Raw genomic sequence first — 26,590 nt, 5'->3', positions numbered from 1 at the left:
GGCTGTGGGGAAGGGCGAACGCTGGACCGTGGAGGCGGTCTCCAGCGGTGAGGACCGCACCTGCTGGAGTCAGCCAAAGACGCGGGGTCGCAGTGGCGTCTTTTCTCTCCTGGGGCACAAATCTACGTCTGTGGAATATTCCCACAGCTCTTGGACGAAAATAGAAATTGTCCCCTATGTTTTGTGGACTGTCTCGACTATTGACTGATGACGGCCTAAAATTCCCAAAACCAATTCACAAGGAAATATAAAATACTTCAGTTTTTTACATAAGTCTACCCCACGCCTCAAACCTTATAGCGAATAACCTAACAATAACTTGATTCCAACAATGTGAACCGAAATAACACATGGATAAAAAGTTTCCCATTACTCTGAAGCCCCAGATTCGAAAACAGTCCTAGGCTTTCGATGACTGCCTCCTTGTTTGTCGGCAAAGACGAAGTCCCACGTCGTGAAATTAACGAGGGGCTCCCACTTCCGTGCTCAGAGGACGGAACCTGAATGGCTCGATTAGGCCATGATGACAGCACGGAGATGCTGAATACTGATAATGGCGCCCTCTGCGACGTTGAACAGGCAGCACGAACGTAATCTCGAGGAGCAGAGGGCCATCATGTTGTTTTTTGCCACGCAAATGCCGTCTCCTGGGCCGATCCACGACAGTCAGACTTAGTCCATAACGACGATGATGGAGGCAGTCATCCAAAGCTCGGAATTTTATCAGAATTTGACGCGCAAGTTAACCGAGAGTTTTTCATCCAAGGATTCCACTAGGAAACACTTTGTACCCATACGCTCTTCGAACACCAGGGACATTACTTCGGGTCGGCTTTCCTCTTTCGGTATTTGTAACTGTATAACTATATGCTCTTTGGACTACCTATCTAAAAACATCTAGATCATGGGCTTGATAGGTAGATAAAGCGGTCGATGATTTCAGGTATAAGAAGTCACACTGATCCTGCTGACGGCCGAGCCAAAATAGGACGTAGGGGCGGGTAGCAGTTCAAGGCAAACTTTTACCCTTCGGATGGGAAACTGCCCCTAAAGGTGGAAGAATGAGCAACGTCCACTGGGCATAAGATTGGTCAGGGAAATGGAAACCACTGCATAAAGACATGTAGAGTGTAGCCACAACAAATCTTCTAAAACAATCTCATGATGATCACATAGTTTGCAAGAATTTCCGGATGTAAACCACATGCATTCGGACTTAATTAGTGCACAGTAGTTTGGAAGCGTACCCTGAGCTCTGCTTCCATAAGGGTGCAGTTATGTGAGAGGTGAAAGAAATGAGGAAGGTCAAAATGAAACGCGAAGACGAATGGCAAAGCAGGGGGGGGGGGGAGGAAGAAGTGGAAGACGAATATGAGGTGTAAGATCAAATTGATGGAGATGAAGAATATAATAATCAATACTAATGAAGAATTCCAGTTAGGGTGATTAACCACGAGGTTAACTCGGAATGCACAATGTTCAGCAGTACCATTAATGGTACTGACGTGAAAACAGCACTGATTTCACAGTTGTTAAATAGAGACTGAATGCAAGCCATTGTGCGTGAGCAGTTCACCAAATAGCGTATTCCAGCAGGAGAACCCAGCACTGCTCACTTCCGTTCATACTACAGACGCCTTGAGGAAAGTCTGGATCTTTGACTAGCCTGACTGGTCACCTGATTTGTCGCCTGTAGAAAATGTCTGCGATCCGCTGCGGAGACGTATACATTCACACCAGCCCCGAGCAACCGAACTTCATGAACTGACCAACCAAGGTTTTGAGGCATGGCAACAAATTTCTTGTTACTTGCTTGCAAGTCACCATGTCTACAAGAGCGTATTAGCAACCACGAAGATCGAAATCCATACTCACGATGAAAATGTTGGACATTAGATATGAATGCAATGAAAGTTCAGTCGCAAAATTTTGTACATGGCTGCACGTTCAGAGACCGTGAATAGTTACAATTGAAAGAAAATAGCCCTCGGTCACTACTTTTAACGAATTAACGGGGTTTCAACACTGCTAGGAGTGTCTTCTTATCAGATCCAACGCATTTTTCGAAAGAAATACGATTGCAACGTTGCTTTTTCTACTAATAACAATTTTAAAAAAAAAGTTCATTCATAATTTGCATTCTATTCGTTCCGCTTTAGAAAATTCGGGTGTCTACAAAGTTGTCTGCGATACTTCCTCCTCTTACTAAATAGGACAAACTAAATGTGCCTAAACAGATATAAAGAACAGTTGCTAAGAAAATTTGGCACTACCCTCCAAAATTCGTCTTTTGCCGACCATCTTCTAATTACAGGTCATTCACCTAAAGCCATCTGCAATAGCAACATTTTGCACACCGTAAAGAAAGGGCGTAGACTAGACATTATAGAAGAATTAGAGATTTTCAAACATCTTGCTCTAAAGGATAGCCTCAACCTTACCGAACAGCTACAGCAACGTAACAAAAATTTTTTCAACAGCATAAAGCCGTTACTTGATATCTGACTTCGGGTCTCCTTACGCAGGTTGCCGAAATGTTCTTTTCCTTCTAAGGTAGCCCTATGTTTTCTAATTAACAAATGTTTCTTGGCTGTATTTCACGTCAATTTTGCTTTCTAGAAATTGTCATTCAGTCCTATCTACATTTCCATAATGATGTTTTCATGTTTTATCTTACTATTATAAGCTTCGATGTAGACAAAATGTTACGTTGTATGCTGCTATCAAACAAACATTGCTTTCCATTATGTACCAAATACTGTCCATTTATAATCATTTCTGCCTATATTTCAGTGTGAAGTAGCCTAATTGTATCTACGGCTACTAGATGGCGCGCTCGTTGCAGTGACATGTTCACCTGGCCGCATTTGTTAACGTGGGCACCTCAGTCCGTTTGCAACCTGTAACCACGTAAGTAACGAGCAGCCCTTAGTGGCTCGCCATCACAATTTTTTATCTTAAATATCTATGTGGCTAATGCCCTTTTGGCATATTTATTATTTTTTAAAGTACTGCCAGTCTTTCATGATGATTCTGTACTTGTACTCTGTATCATACGTTTTTAGTCATAATTCTGTGACCATGTTATAGACCATTCTTTGATTTAAATTCTAAAGAAGACACTCCTAGCAGTGTTGAAACACGGTTAATTCGTTAAAAATAGTGACCGAGGGCTATTTTCTTTCAATTGTGAAAGTTCAGTCGTTTAATGTACATTATGTGAAGGATACCGTCACAAAGTTTGTTATGTAACGTAGTTGTGTTTCGATCAGCATTTATGTGTTGAATGTAATGCAGTGTTTGCAGGTTCATTTCTACTTCCTTTCTGCTGGGCCCTGGCAGGCTTACAATGGACAGTTCTGCGTACATTAAGAACGGCCTACTCAGGATGTCTCCTTCCACCGTCCCCACCCCACGTACACAATTATTTACACGTTTTCAACATCAAGTACTTTTCAGTTACACTCCTGGAAATGGAAAAAACCATACTTGCTCCGGACACTGCGAGAGGGCTGTACAAGCAATGATCACAAGCACGGCACAGCGGACACACCAGGAACCGCGGTGTTGGCCGTCGAATGGCGCTAGCTGCGCAGCATTTGTGCACCGCCGCCATCAGTGTCAGCCAGTTTGCCGTGGCATACGGAGCTCCATCGCAGTCTTTAACACTGGTAGCATGCCGCGACAGCGTGGACGTGAACCGTATGTGCAGTTGACGGACTTTGAGCGAGGGCGTATAGTGGGCATGCGGGAGGCCGGGTGGACGTACCGCCGAATTGCTCAACACGTGGGGCGTGAGGTCTCCACAGTACATCGATGTTGTCGCCAGTGGTCGGCGGAAGGTGCACGTGCTCGTCGACCTGGGACCGGACCGCAGCGACGCACGGATGCACGCCAAGACCGTAGGATCCTACGCAGTGCCGTAGGGGACCGCACCGCCACTTCCCAGCAAATTAGGGACACTGTTGCTCCTGGGGTATCGGCGAGGACCATTCGCAACCGTCTCCATGAAGCTGGGCTACGGTCCCGCACACCGTTAGGCCGTCTTCCGCTCACGCCCCAACATCGTGCAGCCCGCCTCCAGTGGTGTCGCGAAAGGCGTGAATGGAGGGACGAATGGAGACGTGTCGTCTTCAGCGATGAGAGTCGCTTCTGCCTTGGTGCCAATGATGGTCGTATGCGTGTTTGGCGCCGTGCAGGTGAGCGCCACAATCAGGACTGCATACGACCGAGGCACACAGGGCCAACACCCGGCATCATGGTGTGGGGAGCGATCTCCTACACAGGCCGCACACCACTGGTGATCGTCGAGGGGACACTGAATAGTGCACGGTACATCCAAACCGTCATCGAACCCATCGTTCTACCATTCCTAGACCGGCAAGGGAACTTGCTGTTCCAACAGGACAATGCACGTCCGCATGTATCCCGTGCCACCCAACGTGCTCTAGAAGGTGTAAGTCAACTACCCTGGCCAGCAAGATCTCCGGATCTGTCCCCCATTGAGCATGTTTGGGACTGGATGAAGCGTCGTCTCACGCGGTCTGCACGTCCAGCACGAACGCTCGTCCAACTGAGGCGCCAGGTGGAAATGGCATGGCAAGCCGTTCCACAGGACTACATCCAGCATCTCTACGATCGTCTCCATGGGAGAATAGCAGCCTGCATTGCTGCGAAAGGTGGATATACACTGTACTAGTGCCGACATTGTGCATGCTCTGTTGCCTGTGTCTATGTGCCTGTGGCTCTGTCAGTGTGATCATGTGATGTATCTGACCCCAGGAATGTGTCAATAAAGTTTCCCCTTCCTGGGACAATGAATTCACGGTGTTCTTATTTCAATTTCCAGGAGTGTAGAAACATGCTCTCTGTGGTATATCAAAGAAGCTGTGTTAAATTACAAAAATCCATCGGCAGATGAAGTGCCATCGCCGGTGAAGTGTAGGAGTTGTTCTTTCATGGTGCTGAAGTACAGATGTTGATCTTATAAATAGCTCATATTCTCCATCTCGCGAGGGATGTGGATCGCTAACCTCTCAGCACCACGATGAAGCGCCTGTCGATGGAACAACGCAGAAAACTGGAAAATCACTGTCACTGGTAAGGACACATGTAACCATCTCTGATGGCAGTGCAGATCGGCGATGAGTGACAGAGCTCAAGTTGTATCTACATCTACATCTACATCCATACGCCGCTAGCCACCTGACGGTGTGTGGCGGAGGGTACTTTGAGTACCTCTGTCGGTTCTATTCCAGTCTCGTATTGTTCGTGGAAAGAAAGATTGTGGGTACGCGTCTGTGTGGGCTCTGATCTCTCTGATTTTATCCTCACGGTCTCTTCGCGAGATACTCGTAGGAGGGAGCAATATACTGCTTGATTCCTCGGTGAAGGTATGTTCTCGAAACTTCAACAAAAGCCCGTACCGAGTTACTGAGCGTCTCTCCTGCAGAGTCTTCCACAGGAGTTTACGCTTTACTAAATGATCCTGTGACGAAGCGCGCTGCTCTCCGTTGGATCTTCTCTATCTCTTCTATCAACCCTATCTGGTACGGATCCCACACTGGTGAGCAGTATTCAAGCGAACAAGTGTACTGTAACCTACTTCCTTTGTTTTCGGATTGCATTTCCTTAATGTGTGCAGATTCCTTGTAAATAGTTCTGTCTCGGGTCTACCGTACCTCCGGCACCGAAATTTTGTTCTCGTGGGTGGGAATTTTGGCTGCTTTGATAAAGGCGGTCCTCGCCAAACAAGTCAGCGATGACGGTGTGTATTTGTAGAATATGTGAGTATAAATTCTTTTGATGATTCTTTGTTGGCCATTCTTTAATGGTGGTCCCGTTAGTGTCCGCATTGCTACAGTTCTTTCTTGTAAGGTACACAAGAAAATGCGTTCACCTGTTGCGCTTAACTGCTGCGCGTTGGCGTAGATCACCTGTATTTAGACCGAGGGAGGGAAATCCAATGCCAGCGCAGAAAGGCTGCTGCTCTCCGTAAATGGCATGTGCTTTTCCTTATCCGTTCGTAGCGGCAGCCACTGAAAATGGCGGGAAAGTGGCGATCGTCGTGCACTTACGGAGGCTTAGCGACGCCGCCGAGGCTGACTGAGAGCGCTGTCTGCCAGTAAATCCGTATCAGCGGACCGGTTCGCCGACAGCCACTACGTGCGGTAGCAGCACGCACTTTTCACTTATATGATACTCTGCAATGTACTTGGCGCTTTTCTTGCCTTGCTGCATGTTTTGCGGCTTACTGCTTTAAGTTACGTAGAGATTACATTCTCTAGACTATTTCACTAAATACGAAAAATAAAATAATACCTTGCCGTTGGATATTTTTATAAGGGACGATCAAAGAGTTTCCATTTGAAGGCATTACTGCAGCGCATATGGAACTTACCTCGACTCCAATACAGGTGTGTAAGCACCGACCTCTGCCAGCCGTGGCGGCTTAATTTCATCTTTTCTTCCCCCTTCATCTCGTGGCGCCCCCCCCCCCCCCCCTAGCTGGCATTAATTATTACCCTTAGCTTCGTGTGTGTTATCGCTGGAGCGGTACCTTGGAGAGACGCCACGGCGTGTGGCGCTCAGGAGTGTCTGGGTACGTGGCGAGAGGGCAACACGGGCAGTGGTCAGCCAGTCGGTTGTGTGGGCTGTGGTCTCTATTTGTGCAGAGACTCAATATTTATGAGCGTATCGTTATTGCCCGCATCGAAGTTTCCACCACGCCCTTCAATGTGCTCCAGCTGACTCGTCTTCTCTTATGCCCACGCTGTGGGCGTTTGGCGTTTGGGTACTGGCGTTTTGCACTGGGCTGGAATTATGGAGTAACGTCACTACCTACAGTGAAATCATGTGATTACCGTCTAACGCAGGGGCGGGCAGGAATCCTGCACGTGTGCGGTGCACTTGCACGCGTGCAGTTAACAGGTGTTCCGCGTGCACACAGGGGCAAGCTGGCCACCCGCTTATCTCCCCTCCCCACCATACCTTCTGTCCGCTCCTTCCTCTGTAATGCGTTTTGTTTCCTAGCTTGCTTTATTGAGTGAATGAATAATGTTAGTAGGAGTGCTTGAAAGAAATCATGGTTTGAAAGAGTACCTATTACCTACGATACGTTTTACTTAATTATCACAGGTGGAGTTTACAATACGTTTAATATCTGGAACAAAATTTCTAAACACAAACAGTTACGTAAATTTTCATCACTAATGTTTGCTCTTAACCGAGACCTATTAATTCAGCAAATGGTTTTCCAGCTCTCGCTATATTAAGTGTAGTCTTATAACTTGCACATACCGCTGGGCTGTTATTGTTGTCGTCCTGAAAACTTGAAAACAGTGCTCCATAATATGTTAAATCAGTTAGATGAGAGACATGACGAGAGAAAGTCGCAGATCTCTCGTGACAACAGCAACTACGACAAATTCAAATGGCTCTGAGCACTATGGGACTTAACATCTGAGGTCATCAGTCCCCTAGAACTTAGAACTACTTAAACCTAACTAACCTAAGGACATCACACACATCCATGCCCGAGGCAGGATTCGAACCTGCGACCATAGCGGTCGCGCGGTTCCAGACTGTAGTGCCTAGAACCGCTCGGACACTCCGGCCGGCCAACTACGACAGATTCATCTGGTATCGTCAGATCGCTCTTCTTAAGCTCAGTCAATTCCCCATCCGCTCAGAATCCGACAATAAATTGTACACGTCCTTGTAAAATTTATTATAATGGCCTTCAATACTAAACTTCCGTTGACTGCCACATATTAAACATTTCGAATTTTCACGTTTTTGCACAAAGAAAAAATGATTCTCCCATTACTTTTTAAAAGATAGCAAATCTCCACTTCTCCGTTTCTTGAAATACAACGTTCACTACATAGCGCTCGCTTCGCATCAACGTCCGCAGCTTAGCCTGGCACTACACTGCCGCAACCTGCCGGCTGTCGCCACATCCCCGGTCGACGCCTGCACGCGAGCAGCACACGTGCAGCGCTGCGCGCTCATGAGCCGCGTGCAGCGTTTGCCCGCCTCTGGTCTAACGTATTAAATTTATTGGTATTTCTTAGGTATCTATGATGCTCAGAAGGTGTGCGTGGACCCTGGTCTGATGCAAGGGCCAGAATGCCTTTATCGGATCAGGCTAAATAAATAAATAAAATAATTTATGAATTCACTTTTTCACTTTGTCCCTTAAGCACTGAAGAGCCAAAGAAACTGGTACACTCACCTAATATCGTGTAGAGCCCCCGTGAGCGTGCAGGAGTGCCGCAACCCGACGTGGCATGGACTCGACTAATGTCTGAAGTAGGACTGGAGGGAACTGGCACCATGAATCGTGCAGAGCTGTCCATAAATCTGTAAGAGTACGAGGGGGTGGAGACCTCTTGTCTGCAGCACGTTGCAAGGTATCCCAGATACTTTGAACGTAGCTGCTAAGGTTCAGTGGCCGTGTCAGAATTATATTAGAACATATAAGCCCTCGGTCACAAATATTAAGTCGAAACTGACCAGGTTTCGACGCTACTATGAGCGTCGTCTTCAGAATTAGACTAACTGTTCTAAAACATAATAGGTATATAAGACATTAATAAACTAAAGTGTGTACTGACTGGAAAGAGATGCAGTACTTACAAGTCATATTCTAAAAAAAAATTGTAAGCCGGAAAGGCGACGTTATGAAAAGTTGTAAATAAGATGGCGAGCCGCTAAGGTCTGCTCGTATCTGAGTGAACACAGGTTGCAACAAAGCTGAGGCGCCCGCGTTAGAAAGTGTGGGCAAGTAAACATGGCGTTGCTACGAGCGCCATCTAGTAGCCACAGAAACAACTAGGCTAATTCAAAATAAGACACGTGAAATTGTAATGAAGCTGATTCAGGTATAACGTAAGATACATTTTGTAACGTAAAAGAAAAAACGTCAGTTACGACATACAAGAAAACGGTAAAGACGTAACAGGAAAACAACATTTCGGCAAACGCTCAGTAATGCTCATGTCTGGGGAGTTTGGTGGCCAGCGGAAGTGTTTAAACTAAGAAGAGTGTTCTTGTAGCCACTCTGTAGCAATTCTGGACGTGAGGGGTATCGCATTGTCCTGCTGGAATCGCCCAAGTCCGTCGGAGTGCACAACTGAGACGAATAGATCCAGGTGATCAAAGAGAATGCCTTACTTACGTACGTGTTACGTGTCATAATCGTATCTAGACATGTCAGGGGTCCCATATCACTCGAACTGCCCACGCTCCACGCCATTATAGAGCCTCTACCAGCTTGAATAGTCCCCTGCTGACATACAGTATCCACTGATTCATGGAGTTGTGTCCATACCCGTACACGTCCATCCGCTGGATACAATTTGAAACGAGACTTGCCCGACCAGGCAACATATTTCCAGTCATCAACAGCCCAATGTGAGTGTTGACGGGACCAGGTGATACGTAAAGCTTTGTGTCGTGCTATCATCAAGGGTACACGAGTGGGTCTTCGGCTCAAAAAGTACGTGTCGATGATGCTTTGTTGAATGGTTCGCGCGTTGACACTTGGTGGCGGATCAGGATTGAAATCTGCAGCAATTTGGGGAAGGATTACTCTTCTGCCACTTTGAACGACTCTCTTCAGTCGTCGTTGGTCCCGTTCTTGCAGGATCTTTTTCCGACTGAGGCGATGTCGCAGATCTGATGTTTTACCGGATTCCTGATATTCACGGCACATTCGTGAAATGGTCGTACGCGAAAATCCCCACTTCATCGCCACCTCGGAGTTGCTGTGTCCTAAATCTGGTGCGCCGACCATAACAACACGTTCAAACTCACTGAAATCTTGATAACCTGCTAATGTAGCAGCACTAACCGATCTAACAACTGCGCCAGAAACTCGTTGTGACATGCAGGCATGCCGATTGCAGCGCCGTATTCTGCCTGTTTACGTATCTCTGTATTTGAATATGCATGCCTATACCAGTTTCTTTGGCGCTTCAGTGTACTTAAAAGGATTCCTAAGCGTTAAAGCCACTGTGCCGCCTCCGAACAGGGCAAGGATGCGGAAAGGACCGTATGGGGATTTTATGGAAAGAACTTAATGGAAGGAGACTAAGGCGTTGAAGAAAACTACTGAAAAACTGCATCAGTATTGCGAACTTGAAACCCACTCTTCGAGAAAATGAGACCTTTGCTCCAACCACAGCGCGCCCGGGCGAGGTGGCGGAGGAGTGGTGCACATTGCTGGTCGCAGCTGGCGCCCCGCAGCCTCGCCTGTGAGCAGCGCACTCCAAGCAGACCGTCGGGGTTGGCGGTCAACGCGACGTTTCCACAGCCGCGTGGGGCGACTACTCGCCGTGCCAGCCTGTCGCTTCCGCTGCGTTTCTGTCTTCGTCTCCATAGCCACGTATTTACAGGGTGTCTCAAAAATGACCGGTATATTTGAAACGGCTATAAAAACTAAACGAGCAGCGATAGAAATTCACCGTTTGTTGCAATATACTTGGGACAACAGTACATTTTCAGGCAGACAAACTTTCGAAATTACAGTAGTTACAATTTTCAACAACACATGGCGCTGCGGTCTGGGAAACTCTATAGTACGATATATTCCACATATCCACCATGCGTAGCAATAATATGGCGTAGTCTCTGAATGAAATTACCCGAAACCTTTGACAACGTGTCTCGCGGAATGGCTTCACATGCAGATGACATGTACTGCTTCAGCTGTTCAATTGTTTCTGGATTCTGGCGGTACACCTGGTCTTTCAAGTGTCCCCACAGAAAGAAGTCACAGGGGTTCATGTCTGGCGAATAGGGAGGCCAATCCACGCCGCCTCCTGTATGTTTCGGATAGCCCAAAGCAATCACACGATCATCGAAATATTCATTCACAAAATTAAAGACGTCGGCCGTGCGATGTGGCCGGGCACCATCTTGCATAAACCACGAGGTGTTCGCAGTGTCGTCTAAGGCAGTTTGTACCGCCACAAATTCACGAAGAATGTCCAGATAGCGTGATGCAGTAATCGTTTCGGATCTGAAAAATGGGCCAATGATTCCTTTGGAAGAAATGGCGGCCCAGACCAGTACTTTTTGAGGATGCGGGGACGATGGGACTGCAACATGGGGCTTTTTGGTTCCCCGTATGCGCCAGTTCTGTTTATTGACGAAGCCGTCCAGGTAAAAATAAGCTTCGTCAGTAAACCAAATGCTGCCCACATGCATATCGCCGTCATCAATCCTGTGCACTATATCGTTAGCGAATGTCTCTCGTGCAGCAATGGTAGCGGCGCTGAGGGGTTGCCGCGTTTGAATTTTGTACGGATAGAGGTGTAAACTCTGGCGCATGAGACGATACGTGGACGTTGGCGTCATTTGGACCGCAGCTGCAACACGGCGAACGGAAACCCGAGGCCGCTGTCGGATCACCTGCTGCACTAGCTGCGCGTTGCCCTCTGCGGTTGCCGTACGTGGTCGCCCTACCTTTCCAGCACGTTCTTCCGTCACGTTCCCAGTCCGTTGAAATTTTTCAAACAGATCCTTTATTGTATCGCTTTTCGGTCCTTTGGTTACATTAAACCTCCGTTGAAAACTTCGTCTTGTTGCAACAACACTGTGTTCTAGGCGGTGGAATTCCAACACCAGAAAAGTCCTCTGTTCTAAGGAATAAACCATGTTGTCTACAGCACACTTGCACGTTGTGAACAGCACACGCTTACAGCAGAAAGACGACGTACAGAATGGCGCACCCACAGACTGCGTTGTCTTCTATATCTTTCACATCACTTGCAGCGCCATCTGTTGTTGAAAATTGTAACTACTGTAATTTCGAAAGGTTGTCCGCGTGAAAATGTACTGTTGTCCCAAGCATATCGCAACAAACGGTGTATTTCTATCGCTGCTCGTTTAGTTTTTATTGCCGTTTCAAATATACCGGTCATTTTTGAAACACCCTGTATCTTCCTTCCTTGCTGTTACATTTCAATAAGCGCAAGATTTGGTCAGCGTTTGCAGCAAGCATGCTTCACTGTAGTGTGAGTTCGAACACTCCTTTTCGAGCCGGCCGTAGTGCCCGTGCGGTTCTAGGCGATACAGTCTGGAACCGCGCGATCGCTACAGTAGCAGGTTCGAATCCTGCCTCGGTCATGGATGTGTGTGATGTCCTTAGGTTAGTTATATTTAAGTAGTTCTACGTTCTAGGGGACTGATGACCTCAGAAGTTAAGTCCCACAGTGCTCAGAGCCATTTGAACCAGACCGTCTACCTTAAACGTTTTAGTGAAAGTGTTTTTTTATGGAAGCTCGCATTGGTGCCTGTGATTGTGATTTAATAAGCGAGTGCTGAAAAGTGAAAATTTATGTGTTTCCTCTTTCACGTAAATACTGAAAAATGTAAATAAAACAAAAATTATTTTGTTAAAATCGACATTACCATTTCATGTTTCTATGTTATTTATGTACGTGATTTGTAAAAATCCGTCTTGTCATGTTCTTCTATGAATGAGTATGGTTAACTTTGTGAGTGTAATATTAAGGAATTTTACAAAAATCAATTTCTGTCAAAAGAGGGCGACTATAATAACATCTCTTGTTTCAAATATTTAATTTTGTTCAAAAATATTTTTTTCACAAAAATAAATAGGGGCTGATGTGGCGAAACAAGCGCTGTATCATTTGAGAGATACAGAGGCGAGCGAGTGTGCCGAGACTTACCCCAGTTCACTGCTACTGGTGCCACGTCATCATAACGCGTCTGTGCGCAGCGTCCAAAGTATTGCACCGTAATCTAAGAATCAAATTAAAAATTAAAGTAGCTTTTACAAACTTTGTCAACAAATGTTTCAGTATATCAATAATTAAAACAGCTAAATCTCTGGATCATTTGATGAATGTTTCACTAAATACATTGTTTGTGCAAAAGACAAGTGTTGCTAAATAATAAAGCTAGAAAGCCAAAAATTGTTCAGAGTGTGCGTATGAACGTCGCAATTACATGTTAAATGAAATGTTACAAGTTTCAACTTGATGGGAGCAATATTTGGTCTAAATCGGCGTTTTTACGAAACACTGAAGACGCAAAAAGACTCAGGAAGATGAAAATTTGTATGAAGCTTCACTCTGATATGAAAACATTAACTATGTGATCCCATCAAGCCACCTCTAATAGTTTTGAAGTAATTTACTAAAAACTAAATTTGGAACAGAAATATCTTCATTTGTAATAGATGAATTAGCATTTATATTAATGACAGAATGTTCTGATTACAGCATTTGACTGCATCTATTAAATATTAAAGATATTACAAGTTTCAAGATTACGATGCAAATAACAATCAGTACTCTTAATAAAGTAGTTCAGAGGTCATGTTCTGCTTTAGGTTGCGTTCTAAAAACTCTTGTAGGCAAAGTTTAAAAGCAGTTGAGCCAAAACTTATCCTGTAATTAAATCCATTCATACAAAAATTACAAAGATTATAAATCTATACACAACATTGCTTTAAAATAATATGTGTCCGAGAAAGTGGCCATTTAGGTGCTGCTGCGTGGACATACAGCGATCGATGTTAGACGTTGCATTCGACCTCCGCTGCACCCATATATAAATACGGCCTGAGAGGCAGTGACACACACACTTCGCGCTCAGCTATCAATCGGTCAGCATCAATAAAACGCAAGTTTACGCGCTGCATCGGATGACGTCACAGTCAGTGTGCTGCTAAACGCATGTTTTCGGTACAAGTAGGAAGTGAACTCGCGAGGACAGTACACCGTTCTGGAAGTAACTGTCTGTGTGCCGCCCGTAATGTTGACAAAACCGCGTGGCAAGTGGTGGGATTATCCCCCGCACCTGTGGTGGGCAATTAACTTCGATGATCAGAAGTCAGGGCGAAAGACCATTTAATTTAAACCTGCAGTGGAGGTCGCCTTTGAACTGCTCGTAGTACTGTTTATTATAGGGTCACTGTTATTATTATCATTACTATCAGGATTTTTAGTATGTTTGTGCGTGTGCATTTTTTCTGAATATATGAATCAGGTAGAATGCAAAATTTTTATTTATGGTCATAGTTCCCGATTCCGCTGAGTAAATAGAGAGTAGATGCATTTCTTTTAGTGAGCACAAGAGGAATGTGGACTTGCAGACTGGAAACTATGGTCAGTATGTTCTCCATCGCTTTCTGGTTGACCGCAAAAATAGTTTTCAGGCTCTTGCAAAAGATGGCGAAGCTTTGTATTTTACTAATTAATCCACCGCCCCGTACAGTGAATATCTTAAAGTATTGGGGAAAGGGCTTCAGATTTATAGGTCTTTCGTACGTTCGTGGTGGTGTATGGATCGACGAGGCCTTCTTATTTGAAGACCATGACACTGTCCACCGTGAGGGTACTCAGCTGGCTACGGGGAGTTTTATAGGACCACTCCCACACCCAGTCTCTATGCTGGGTCCGGGCAACCACCGCTCACCATCCGGCGGCAGCTTCTCATGGTGTGTCAGGCACGTAAGTTCCCCACAGTTCCGACTTCACCCGCATACCTCACTGTTGCTCGTCAGCCCCGGGAACGTCTTCTCTCCAATCGTTCACGAGCCACAATGCTGTTTGGGATCTGCGTGCAGTGTGTGCTGGAGTCATTCAGTGTGGAGCAAGTACAGCCTCAAAGCCGGCTGTTGTGGCCGAGCGGTTCTAGGAGTTCTAGTCTGGAACCGCGCGACCGCTACAGTCATAGGTTCGAATCCTGCCTCGGGCATGGATGTGTGTGATGTCCTTAGGTTAGTTAGGTTTAACTAGTTCTAAGTTCTAGGGGACTGATGACCACAGCAGTTGAGTCCCATAGTGCTCAGAGCCATTTGAACCATTTTTTAACTCCTTTGTCATTTTGGTTTTGGCTTAATCTTATGTGTAGTCGCTTTTGCTCTTGCGCCGTTGTTTTAGAGCATGTAATTGTGGTTGTGTGCTCGATTCGATTGCATGAGTGCGGAAGAATTTTCGAGGTTTTGCCCATATTCGTTTGTTTCAGTAACTGTAAGGGTACTGATGACGTCGACGTTGAGTGCCCATGAGATAAAAATATCATCACCATCAGCTATACGTAGCCGTTAAAATAGCGTCTGTAACGGAGATGTGTTCCAAATAGTGAGTCATCATTGAGTTCCTTGTGACAGGGAACCAGAGCACCTCAGTTACTCGCAGATGGTAGCAGAATGTCTACAGAAAGGTGGGAGTGAACAAAAGCATTGCGAGTCTTTGGGCGAGGCATCGGTCATCATCATTACAAGGTCACGCAAGCCCGTCTGATTTACAGTGTGCCTTCCGGCAGGGTGGAGAAGTGGTTCCTGCAATGTTGGACCGTGCGGACACTTTCACTCGAGGTGATGGACAACCACGCACCGCGCTGCACAGCAGGAAGTCTCTGCCGGTAGTGCTGTCTCGTTCGACCACCAGTTGGGCTACTCAAAGGTCTGTGGCCGCCGTGTTCGTCGCCGTAAAGAGCAACGAAGGACCACATGTGCGGGGTTACTTGAGCGCTACGAGGGTGATTCCGACAATTTTTTGTCGATCATCCTCACAGGCGACGAAACATGGGTTCGTCCTTGCGAACCGTAAACAAAACAACAGTCCATGGAATGGCGCCACACTACAACACGTCTCTTCCGAAAAAAATGTTCAAAGCCGCACCCTCAGTCGGTAAAGCCAGGACAATGGCCTTCTGAGACAGTTCCACTCCAGGTAGGTCCTTTTTAGTCAAAGGTTAACATACGAGTTGGATAACAGTTTGTGAATACATAGTTTTAGTAATATGTAGATTTTTGTAGAGTGGGAGGTAACGTTGGGCTAAATTTCACGCATAAACCTTGATATAATGGGGAGGTTAAAAAGTATACTATACTACACCCAGGAAACTGAAGAAACTACACCTTCCTCGTCACCACACAAATGTAAACGAACTTCTCCTTCTCCATGACAACACAAGGCCTCACACAAGACTGTCCACCCGAGAGGAGTTCAAAAAGCTTCATAGGACCGTTCTCCCTCGTCCATCATAATGCCCGGATTTCGCACATTCCGACATACGACTGTTTCGCCCAATGAAATGGTTCAAGTGGCTCTTAGCACTGTGATACTCAACTGCTGTGGTCATAAGTCCCCTAGAACTTAGAAATACTTAAACCTAACTAACCTAAGGACATCACACAACACCCAGCCATCACGAGGCAGAGAAAATCCCTGACCCCGCCGGGAATCGAACCCGGGAACCCGGGCGTGGGAAGCGAGAACGCTACCGCACGACCACGAGATGCGGGCTTCGCCCAATGAACGATGCACTCCGCGAGAAGTTGTACGTGGATGATGGGGAGATTACTGATGCAACAAGACATTGGCTCCGACGTTCAACACAAGAATGACACTATGTTGGCATTTAGAACTTCTCAGTATGGTGAAATCAGCTGTTGCACTGAACGAAGTTTATGTAGGAAAATAGGGTTTTGTAGCCAAAAGGGGCGAGGAATACTACGATGTATTGGAATCATGACGAAGAACTGCTTTCTGAAAAAAATTGTTGAATTGCTTATTGAGCGCACTAACGGAAAAAAGAATTAGTACACCTGGAGTGAAGACATCGATTTTCATCCGATGACCCATATGCTGCTTGGCGGTAACGGATTTACTGATAATGGTTTGAGAGTTGTCCACCAACAGACAGCGTGGTGACATAACTGCCAATTCGCCATCTGTGTCTACCCTTTAATAGGGAAGGCTCGCAGCCAGAAGGCTCCGTGTGGTGCAGACGTGTGAGGCAAGAAGGCAATCATGCCACGGAGAAGCAATAATGCTTCATACAGCCAACTGAGTCAGAAAGCGCTCAAACTGTGGAGTTGGTCTTTTCAGAGAATTGCCTCACACGTTGGACGTGGTGCGTCAGTTGAGCAACGATGCTGGTATCAGTGGTCACGTGAACACTCCCACATTCGTAGACAAGGTTCTGGACGTCCACGCAGTCTGCTAGGCTCGTGAAGCTATAATGGCAGCAGCGGCATATCGCACAGCTGCCCCGGCACACTTTAGAGGCTTTGTTAGCCCAGAGGTGTAAATACGAACTGCACTACAGGTACGCACGTCTCTAGACCATCTTCCATTCACTCCATACCATCGACGTGCACGGCTCAACTGGTGCCGTCAGGATCACTTGGAATGGCGCGCCGTGCTCTTCACCGATGACAATAGATTCTGACTGCACGCTAGTAATGCTCGTTTTCTAGTTCTGGAGGGAAGTGTGGGGGGTAAAAGTCGTAGAGGGAGACGAAGAGATTTGCATAGGACAGAGCTGCATGGAAAACTGTGTCAAAGCAGTCTTCGTACTGAAGACCCCGTCAACAACACAATAAAGTGAGAGGGAAGGAGATGGACAGAGAAATAAGAGAGAGGGAGATGGACAGAGACAGTAGAAGGGAAAGTTGGTGGGGAGATGGGGGAAGAGGAGATGAAAAGAAAGAAGGATAGGAGGAAATGTAAAAGAATAGGGAGATGAAGAGAGAGAGGTCTAAGTAGGAGATGGATACAGAAAGGAAAGGTGAGGAGATGGGGAGGAGGAGATGGACAGTGAGAGAGCAGGAGGAGTTTGAAAAAGATAGATGATGAGACGTTGGAACTAGAGTGGCGAGGAGGAGACGGATAGAGAAAAGCAGATGGAGAGACGCAGGGGAGGAGCAGAGTGAGAGAGGGAGAGTGGGAGGGGGGGGGGGAGGAAGAGAGAGATAGGGGAGCAATGGGCAAATTGAAAATTTGTGGTAAGGTCTTATAGGACCAAACTGCTAAGGTCATCGGTCACTGGGCTTCCACACTAATTCATCTAACTTAGGCTAAGGACAACACACACCCCTATGCCCAAGGGAGGACTCGTACATTCAACGGAGGGAGCCACGCGAAACGTGGCAAGGCGCCTCAGATTGCGCGGCTACCCCGCCGGCGCTAACAATGGTGCAAAAAAAATGGTGCAAATGGCTCTGAGCACTATGGGACTTAACATCTGTGGTCATCAGTCGCCTAGAACTTAGAACTACTTAAACCTAACTAACCTAAGGACATCACACACATCCATGCCCGAGGCAGGATTCGAACCTGCGACCGTAGCAGTCCCGCGGTTCCGGACTGTAGTGCCTAGAACCGCTAGACCACCGCGGCCGGCGCTAACAATGGTAGCTGCATGTAAGTGGCACAATAAAAGCTGCCCAATCGGTCCGTCTTTCGATTTTGTCACATATCGGATTTGTCTAGAGCAGTTCATAACAACGCAAGGTGCTCACCTATTATATACGTATAAGTAATAGTGAGCATACATGTTCGTGAGGTTCGTGAGGTTCTCGAAAAAAGATTCAAGTATTCCCCCCCCCCCCCCCTTGTCAACATTCCGCGAATATTAGGGCACTGGCTGTAACCCTGCTTGCTGTACAGTGCTTCGCGCTCAGGCACTCACTGGCTGCATTGAGGCGGAGTGAGTGAGAAACATTTGGTACCCCCGAAGTTCAAAAGGTGTATATTCTGTTGGTCATATCTATGTACCGTCGCAATAATGGGCCAAATTTTCACTTTTGATCATTTGCAGGGGTCTGATATCATCCAAGTATGCATTTTCCTCGTTGAAATACACATACGTAAAAAATCACAACACTAAGAGGGGCAGTGCGACAGGAACAGAAGTTGGTAGGCTTATTTCTGCACATGAAAGATGATGTATATCCAGATTTCTTACCAGTCGCATTGCCGACGCGTCACATTAGCGACATGAAAAAGCCCTGCGTTTGGCGCATGGCTCTCGCGCAACGTGTTGCATCTGCAGCAGCAATTACAGCACCAGTTGGCATCACAGCGGCGCAAAGGACCCTCCCTTGCAAATCGGTTACTTCAAGGACAGCTCCGAGCCAGACACCCCATTGCGTGCATTCCACTGACCCAAACCACTACCATCTGCGGATTCAGTGGTGTCAAGAGCGAGCCCATTGTAGGGCAGGATGGATGTTCATTGTGTTTCCTGATGGAAGGTGATTCTGTGTCGGTGCCAGTGGCCTGTGCTGTGGTGAGGCCGGCAACCAACCTGGCTGCGTGCTGGACGCTCTGGATCTGCACCAGTAGCTGTGCTCTTGGGTGGATGACAGTAGGAGCACACGCGAGGTTACCTCCCGCACCCTGACTGCAAAACAGTACTTTAATCTGATGATTCGACCTGTTGTGCTGCGATTCAGCAGAAGCATTCCAGGGAGTGTTTTTCAACAGGATAACGCTCGGCCACACACCGCTGTGGTAACACAACACGATCTACATAGTGCCAACACGTTGCTTTGCCCTGTTCAATCACCAGATCTGTCTCCAATCGTGTACATATGGGATATCATCGGACGACAAATCCAGAGTCATCCACAAACAGCGTTAACCGCCTTTGTCTTGACGGACCAAGTGCAACAGCCAAACAGACATCCGGCACCTGTAAAACACAATAACTGCCAAGTTTTAATGCTTGCAGTCCGCATACTGACGATTTCAACGGTTAATACTATACGAGCGTTTCATATTTGCATTAGCTTGTTTCGCGCTTACGTTAATCTGTGATCTTGCAACATTAATTACTTTAACATGTTACCTTGACAAATGTATTCCTACATTAATTTTTTTTTTTTTGGCGTTGCGAATTTTTTAGTCAGTGCGTTACGTTAGTGGGGCATGGCGGCGTGCTTTGGAAATCGAGCGGGAGCCAAGACGAATGGATAGCGCTTGTACAGAGGCGGGAGCGAGAGTCCCAAACCTGTTGCGGCCGCCGCGCCGCAATAAGTCATTCGGATCGGTGGTGGGCCCACCTTCCCGCACGCACCTCACTGCGGTCCTCTTCGCAAGGTTCCAGACGCTGTTGTTGCACCTGCGTAAGCGAAACACCGTGTCACCCTCGGCAGCCTTTGCCGAGCGACGTGCTGCGGAGATGAGCAGACTCGACTCGCATTCGGGAGGACAACGGTTCAAATCCACATTCGCCCATGGAGTATTAGGATTTCCGATTGTCGAGGCAAATGCCGGGATCTTTCCTTTCAAAAAGCACGGACGATATCTTTCCCCATCAGTGCCAGATTCAGAGCCTGCTCCTCCGCCAGCATCGGTCGCACACGCTCCATGTTTTCTCGGATTGTGCGTACTGACCCGAACGCACCTCATCATCGACACTGTCTTTTCCGTCTCTAAAGCGTTTAAGCCCCAAGAACCCATTGCTTCAACACCGTACATTACAATAACATTCCGTCGGCTCTGTCGCCGTTTTCCCTAATTTTATGATCCATTAAGCGAGGACACGAGTGCGATTGATGCATGGTGCTGATCGGCGGCGGTCTTTGAGAATGAGATCAGAAGACTTGAAGGTAAGCAGACAGCAAAAGCAATAGTGTTCACAAACATTCGTAGGCATGGCAGATATCCAAGAACTATGCGTGACTCCGGTGCTTCGAGTGATTCCACTAGAAGCTGACCGTTCCCAATAGCTTTGTAACTCTTGTTTCCTTTATTTTCTGAGACCATTCACCGAACTTTTCAGGCACCACATATAATTGAATAGTATCGGCACGTCACTCAGCACGAGAGTGGGTCATCCTTTGTCGTACCGGACATTCAAGAACATTATTTTGGCGTCAAAATTTAATTGCGAATGATTTGTTCCTGATGGATTCGGAACATTTTCATCAAAGCTCAGAAACAGGCTCTTGTCGTTTGGTAACAGCAAATGCTCAGATTGCACGACATATCTAATTTTTATCATACTAATTCAAATAATCACCATATGAGTCATGTTTCGACCAATCGATCTGACTTTGATACTAAATACAGCAATGATATCTTTGACTGTCAGGGTCAAGCCATCTTTTTCTATTTATTTACCTTACCTATTGTGACGGGGAATCTGCGCCTGTATAATATTAGATTATGTTTGCGATCTGAGGTATGGAAAGCCAACAGTTATTCCCAGCGGAACGATGGGACGAGATTGTCACTGTGATACTCCCTAAGGTCGTAGGTACATTTGTGAGACGCCGCCGACAAAGGGAGGTGTAACAGCTGAGACCGTATGATTCACCTAAGCTGCTGACCCTTATTATTCTATCCAAATGCGGTAATACAATACCAACTGCAGAGCGCTTCGACGCACATGGGTCTACTTGTTAAAGTGGCGGTTTATTTACTAGAGGAGTGTGTTCACGGGTCATATATACACTCCTGGAAATTAAAATAAGAGCACCGTGAATTCATTGTCCCAAGAAGGGGAAACTTTATTGACACATTCCTGGGGTCAGATACATCACATGATCACACTGACAGAACCACAGGCACATAGACACAGGCAACAGAGCATGCACAATGTCGGCACTAGTACAGTGTATATCCACCTTTCGCAGCAATGCAGGCTGCTATTCTCCCATGGAGACGATCGTAGAGATGCTGGATGTAGTCCTGTGGAACGGCTTGCCATGCCATTTCCACCTGGCGCCTCAGTTGGACCAGCGTTCGTGCTGGACGTGCAGACCGCGTGAGACGACGCTTCATCCAGTCCCAAACATGCTCAATGGGGGACAGATCCGGAGATCTTGCTGGCTAGGGTAGTTGACTTACACCTTCTAGAGCACGTTGGGTGGCACGGGATACATGCGGACGTGCATTGTCCTGTTGGAACAGCAAGTTCCCTTGCCGGTCTAGGAATGGTAGAACGATGGGTTCGATGGCGGTTTGGATGTACCGTGCACTATTCAGTGTCCCCTCGACGATCACCAGTGGTGTACGGCCAGTGTAGGAGATCGCTCCCCACACCATGATGCCGGGTGTTGGCCCTGTGTGCCTCGGTCGTATGCAATCCTGATTGTGGCGCTCACCTGCACAGCGCCAAACACACATACGGCCATCATTGGCACCAAGGCAGAAGCGACTCTCATCGCTGAAGACGACACGTCTCCATTCGTCCCTCCATTCACGCCTGTCGCGACACCACTGGAGGCGGGCTGCACGATGTTGGAGCGTGAGCGGAAGACGGCCTAACGGTGTGCGGGACCGTAGCCCAGCTTCATGGAGACGGTTGCGAATGGTCCTCGCCGATACCCCAGGAGCAACAGTGTCCCTAATTTGCTGGGAAGTGGCGGTGCGGTCCCCTACGGCACTGCATAGGATCCTACGGTCTTGGCGTGCATCCGTGCGTCGCTGCGGTCCGGTCCCAGGTCGACGGGCACGTGCACCTTCCGCCGACCACTGGCGACAACATCGATGTACTGTGGAGACCTCACGCCCCACGTGTGGAGCAATTCGGCGGTACGTCCACCCGGCCTCCCGCATGCCCACTATACGCCCTCGCTCAAAGTCCGTCAACTGCACATACGGTTCACGTCCACGCTGTCGCGGATGCTACCAGTGTTAAAGACTGCGATGGAGCTCCGTATGCCACGGCAAACTGGCTGACACTGACGGCGGCGGTGCACAAATGCTGCGCAGCTAGCGCCATTCGACGGCCAACACCGCGGTTCCTGGTGTGTCCGCTGTGCCGTGCGTGTGATAATTGCTTGTACAGCCCTCTAGCAGTGTCCGGAGCAAGTATGGTGGGTCTGACACACCGGTGTCAATGTGTTCTTTTTTCCATTTCCAGGAGTGTATTTTATGAAAAATATTCATTAGATCATTCTGAGACTGCAAAATGTTAACACTAATAAACAGAAGCATACTAGGAACCAGTTGGAGTGATAACAAGCGGGCGCGGCTAGAAACATTGTGGAGGGAAAGGAGCACCGAGGTGAAAGAGCAATAATGTGACGGAATGGTACAGAGGGACACGAGTTGCAAATTTTGGAGTAAGAGGAGAAAGCTTAGTACAGGTGACTCTATTTTGCGATTGGTACTTTGCTCAATTACTTCCAATTCATGACTTGAAAACGGACAGTGCGATGATAACAGCGTGGTTATCGTACGGCGTAGTTACGTGTTAACTTGGCTTTCTTGCATGTTCAAATGGTTCAAAGGGCTCTGAGCACTAAGGGACTTAACATCTATGGTCATCAGCCCCCAAGAACTTAGAACTACTTAAACCTAACTAACCTAAGGACATCACACAACACCCAGTCATCACGAGGCAGAGAAAATCCCTGACCCCGCCGGGAATCGAACACGGGAACCCGGGCGCGGGAAGCGAGAACGCTACCGCACGACCACGAGCTGCGGACATTTCTTGTATGTCTTATGGGGAATAAATATAACGGGAAACAGGATTATCGGACACGTTTTATCTCAGTTTTACTTATTTCATGAACTACAGTTTGTACTGCATGTATGTAGCACTTACTTGGTGCTAAGCTGCTATATTTGTGTCTGCACAAGCGTGGTTGTGTAGGAATACAAAACAGCTATTAAACCTCAGTTTGTCGACCACAACGTCAGTGTGTCGTTAGCTGCCATCGACGTAGTCAGTCGTCTTTTGTGGACATTTAAGCGGCCAAAGACAGAAATTAGAAATAAAAGGCGTTCCCTCAGGCGAGTTATGCTGAAACATTCACTGGCGACATTGGCAGCTGATGGCAGTGTACTTCACGACATAATGTTCTCTGAAATGCACCTGCAGTTTGTATTGTTCAAATCGGAACTCACAGTGAAGTGATGCAGCTAGCCACTCTTTGCAACAGCATGCAGTATTGCAAACCGCAATTAACTTACCCGTAATGAAGAGTAGCAATTAGGAGAGGGGAACGGCAGACGTGGCGAGCTGGCACAGACACGTGTGGAAGCCGGCCTCAAGGTACACCATTTGCATCCAATTTCAACGGCAAAATTACTTATTGGATTTTATGACAAGCACGGAGGGTACACTGTTAAATTCAGCCACTGTTATGTACCAAATTTCTGGTTGCTGAAACTCGCACCTGCCGACAACTCCAAATTTACTGCATAACTGCTGATCTTGGTAACAATTTTCGTCAGCAAAGGAATATAAACCAGTACTTTCCCACTTCTCAATCTTTAACGAATCGAACTCCCGTGTATACCACGTATCTGAATGTTTGTGAGTTCGTATCTCCTGAACCACATCTTCATGAAATGATATAATTTGACAGGTACATTCAATGCCACACAGACGAGTTGCGAGTGGATTTTTTAGTAAAGGAGTAACAAATTATAACGTCACATACAACGGTAAAGTTTTACTGCATGAAGAGCAAAACGATAAGCTTTCTCCTTTCCATGATACTGTAGAGGATGTCAGCGACAGAAAGCTGCGAAGAGGATTGAGACTATGTATAAAGTTTGTTGAAAGTCGCTAAATGCTCTCTTTTTCAACTAACGGATGAATATAATGTGCCTGAAGACATAGGCAGAATTTCTAATTTTAATATTTGTCTTATTATTTTAAACCTTTTGTGGTGTCACCGCCAGACACCACACTTGCTAGATGGTAGCCTTTAAATCGGCCGCGGTCCGTTGGTATACGTCGGACCCGCGTGTCACACCTATCAGTGATTGCAGACCGAGCGCCACCACACGGCAGGTCTAGTCTAGAGAGACTCCCTAGCACTCACCGCAGTTGTACAGGCGACTTTCCTAGCGATGGTTCACTGTCTACATACGCCCTCATTTGCAGAGACCACAGTTTAGCATAGCCTTCAGCTACGTCATTTGCTACGACCGAGCAAGGCGCCATATTCAGTTACTATAATTACTTCAAGAATGCATTCTGAACAGATAATATTGTGAATCATTTACCGTCAAGAGCGACGTTCATCATTAATGGATTAAAGTTAAGTATGAAACTAATTACGTCCGCTTTCTGAATTCCCATTCCTTGTCATGTTCCAGACCTCACGTCAGTATGGTTCTTCCCACCCCAGCCTGCGTGAGCTAAAACGCGTGCATATCGGCCTCCACTCGTAACACGATGTTGGCTCTTCGGCTAACACAAAACCTTTAACGAAAGATTATGCTTGTTAATGAGTAGAATATGACAGCGTTTGAATTTTTGTATTTGGTCAATAATTGGATGAAATAATACCACTAGATTGGCAACATGCAAATGGAACGGGTGACATGGTGACCAGATGAGTGTGCTATTCGTACAGTAGTGTTGCATGGGGGCTTAATTATTATTTTTATGAAAATATTTTTACTGTAGCTGTATGTCCGATTACGCAAGCCTCGTAAACGGCTGGCCCTGACTAGTTTTAGTACGCTATCTGACTGCATAGAATAACAACAAACAATGAAACAAAATTTTCGTTAACACAGTTAATTAATTAAGTCCCCAGCAACTATAAAATCTACGAAGCCAACAAAGCACAAGTGTAGCTGTTCTGTGTGTGGTAGTATGACTCATCGCACATCTGGCACGGTTCTTCTTCAACAAGACAAGAATTTTTAAATACCAATTATACTGACGTGATAAAAGAAAATTAGAAGTACTATAATTGCGTAAGGAAAGCAGAATTACACTCTAATACAAGAACACAAGCCAGATGCTTTGTTGACTGAACCTGTAATGATGCATTATTTGAGATGCAGAAATAATAAAAAGAAAAAAAACAGGGAATTTGTTACCTTAATATATTGACGAAATGCACTCTGATCATTACAATATCTCCATTAGAATAACATCTGCTATCTCTCCCATCAAATAACTGCATAAAACATGGAACAAACACTCCCTACTACCACATATCCACTCCGACTTCACGACAAGCAGTGTACACCACAACTTCTCGGCAAGAACTCTCCACTACATCTGAACAAGAACCGCCTAGCACCGCTTCTCGACAAGAACTGCCTGCCGCTACTTCTCAATAATCACTGCCAGTGGAGGCGGCGGAACAAAACTCTCTGGCGCGATCTCTGGCGCTGTGGCTCAGTGTAGCCACCTTTCAGCGTACGCTACGAAAAAAAACGATGATTTTTCTAAACACCGTAACTGACTCCTATTTTGACGTATAAGTTTGAAATTTAGCTGAAAAGTGCCAACAATCTTTCTGTCTAATGGAACAAAAGTGTGGCCCCCGGTGACGTTACCCTCGGGCTCAGCTACGCTGCAAAGCGAAGAAAGGCAACAGCTCAGAAGTCCGTGTGAGCTGAAAGGTGATTAACGGTGTCACATAGACACCAAATTTCAGGACAGACCTGCCCAACGCACTTGTGGGCATGTCACACGGTGGTAAGGTCGTCACACGTCTTCTTACCCACATTACAACACTTCATGGCACCTCTGGAGTGGAGGTCACAACCGCGACACCCAGCGTACAGATCACGCTGTTTTCTTATGGGTGGCCGAGTAAAACATTCCATACACACCCTACGTCAGAATCGACACGAAAAGCCGTCTGAAGGGGGCAGAAAGGGTGCCAATGAAACCACATCTTCCCTTTTGTGAAGGTGATTCCCACCCATTACACTGTCGCAAGTGACAGTTCGGTGACGTTCTTGACAACATTTGACACTGCTGACTCCCATGAACTCTAGCGATTTCGTGGGCTGCAACGTGAACGACTCCTCTGGAGTGTAGTGCACCTGCGATTTTAGCTCAGTTATACAGGTTGGAACCACTAGGAACCATTCAAAAT

At 46.7% G+C, this 26,590-nt stretch overlaps 1 protein-coding gene across 1 annotated transcript in view; it reads right to left on the bottom strand.

Annotated features, from left to right (window-relative positions):
* The window catches only part of LOC126095330 (zinc finger and BTB domain-containing protein 45-like), a 559,429-nt gene that overhangs the window by 395,881 nt on the left and 136,958 nt on the right, over positions 1 to 26,590 (bottom strand). Inside the window, exon 2 of the mRNA XM_049910136.1 lies at positions 12,702 to 12,774. The gene's annotated coding sequence lies outside the window, so the exon portion shown is untranslated. The remainder of the gene's footprint in view (positions 1 to 12,701; positions 12,775 to 26,590) is intronic.

This window comes from Schistocerca cancellata, chromosome 8 (genome assembly GCF_023864275.1).
Source record: "Schistocerca cancellata isolate TAMUIC-IGC-003103 chromosome 8, iqSchCanc2.1, whole genome shotgun sequence".
NCBI lineage: Eukaryota > Metazoa > Arthropoda > Insecta > Orthoptera > Acrididae > Schistocerca > Schistocerca cancellata.
This window is presented reverse-complemented; position numbering and strand designations above follow the sequence as displayed.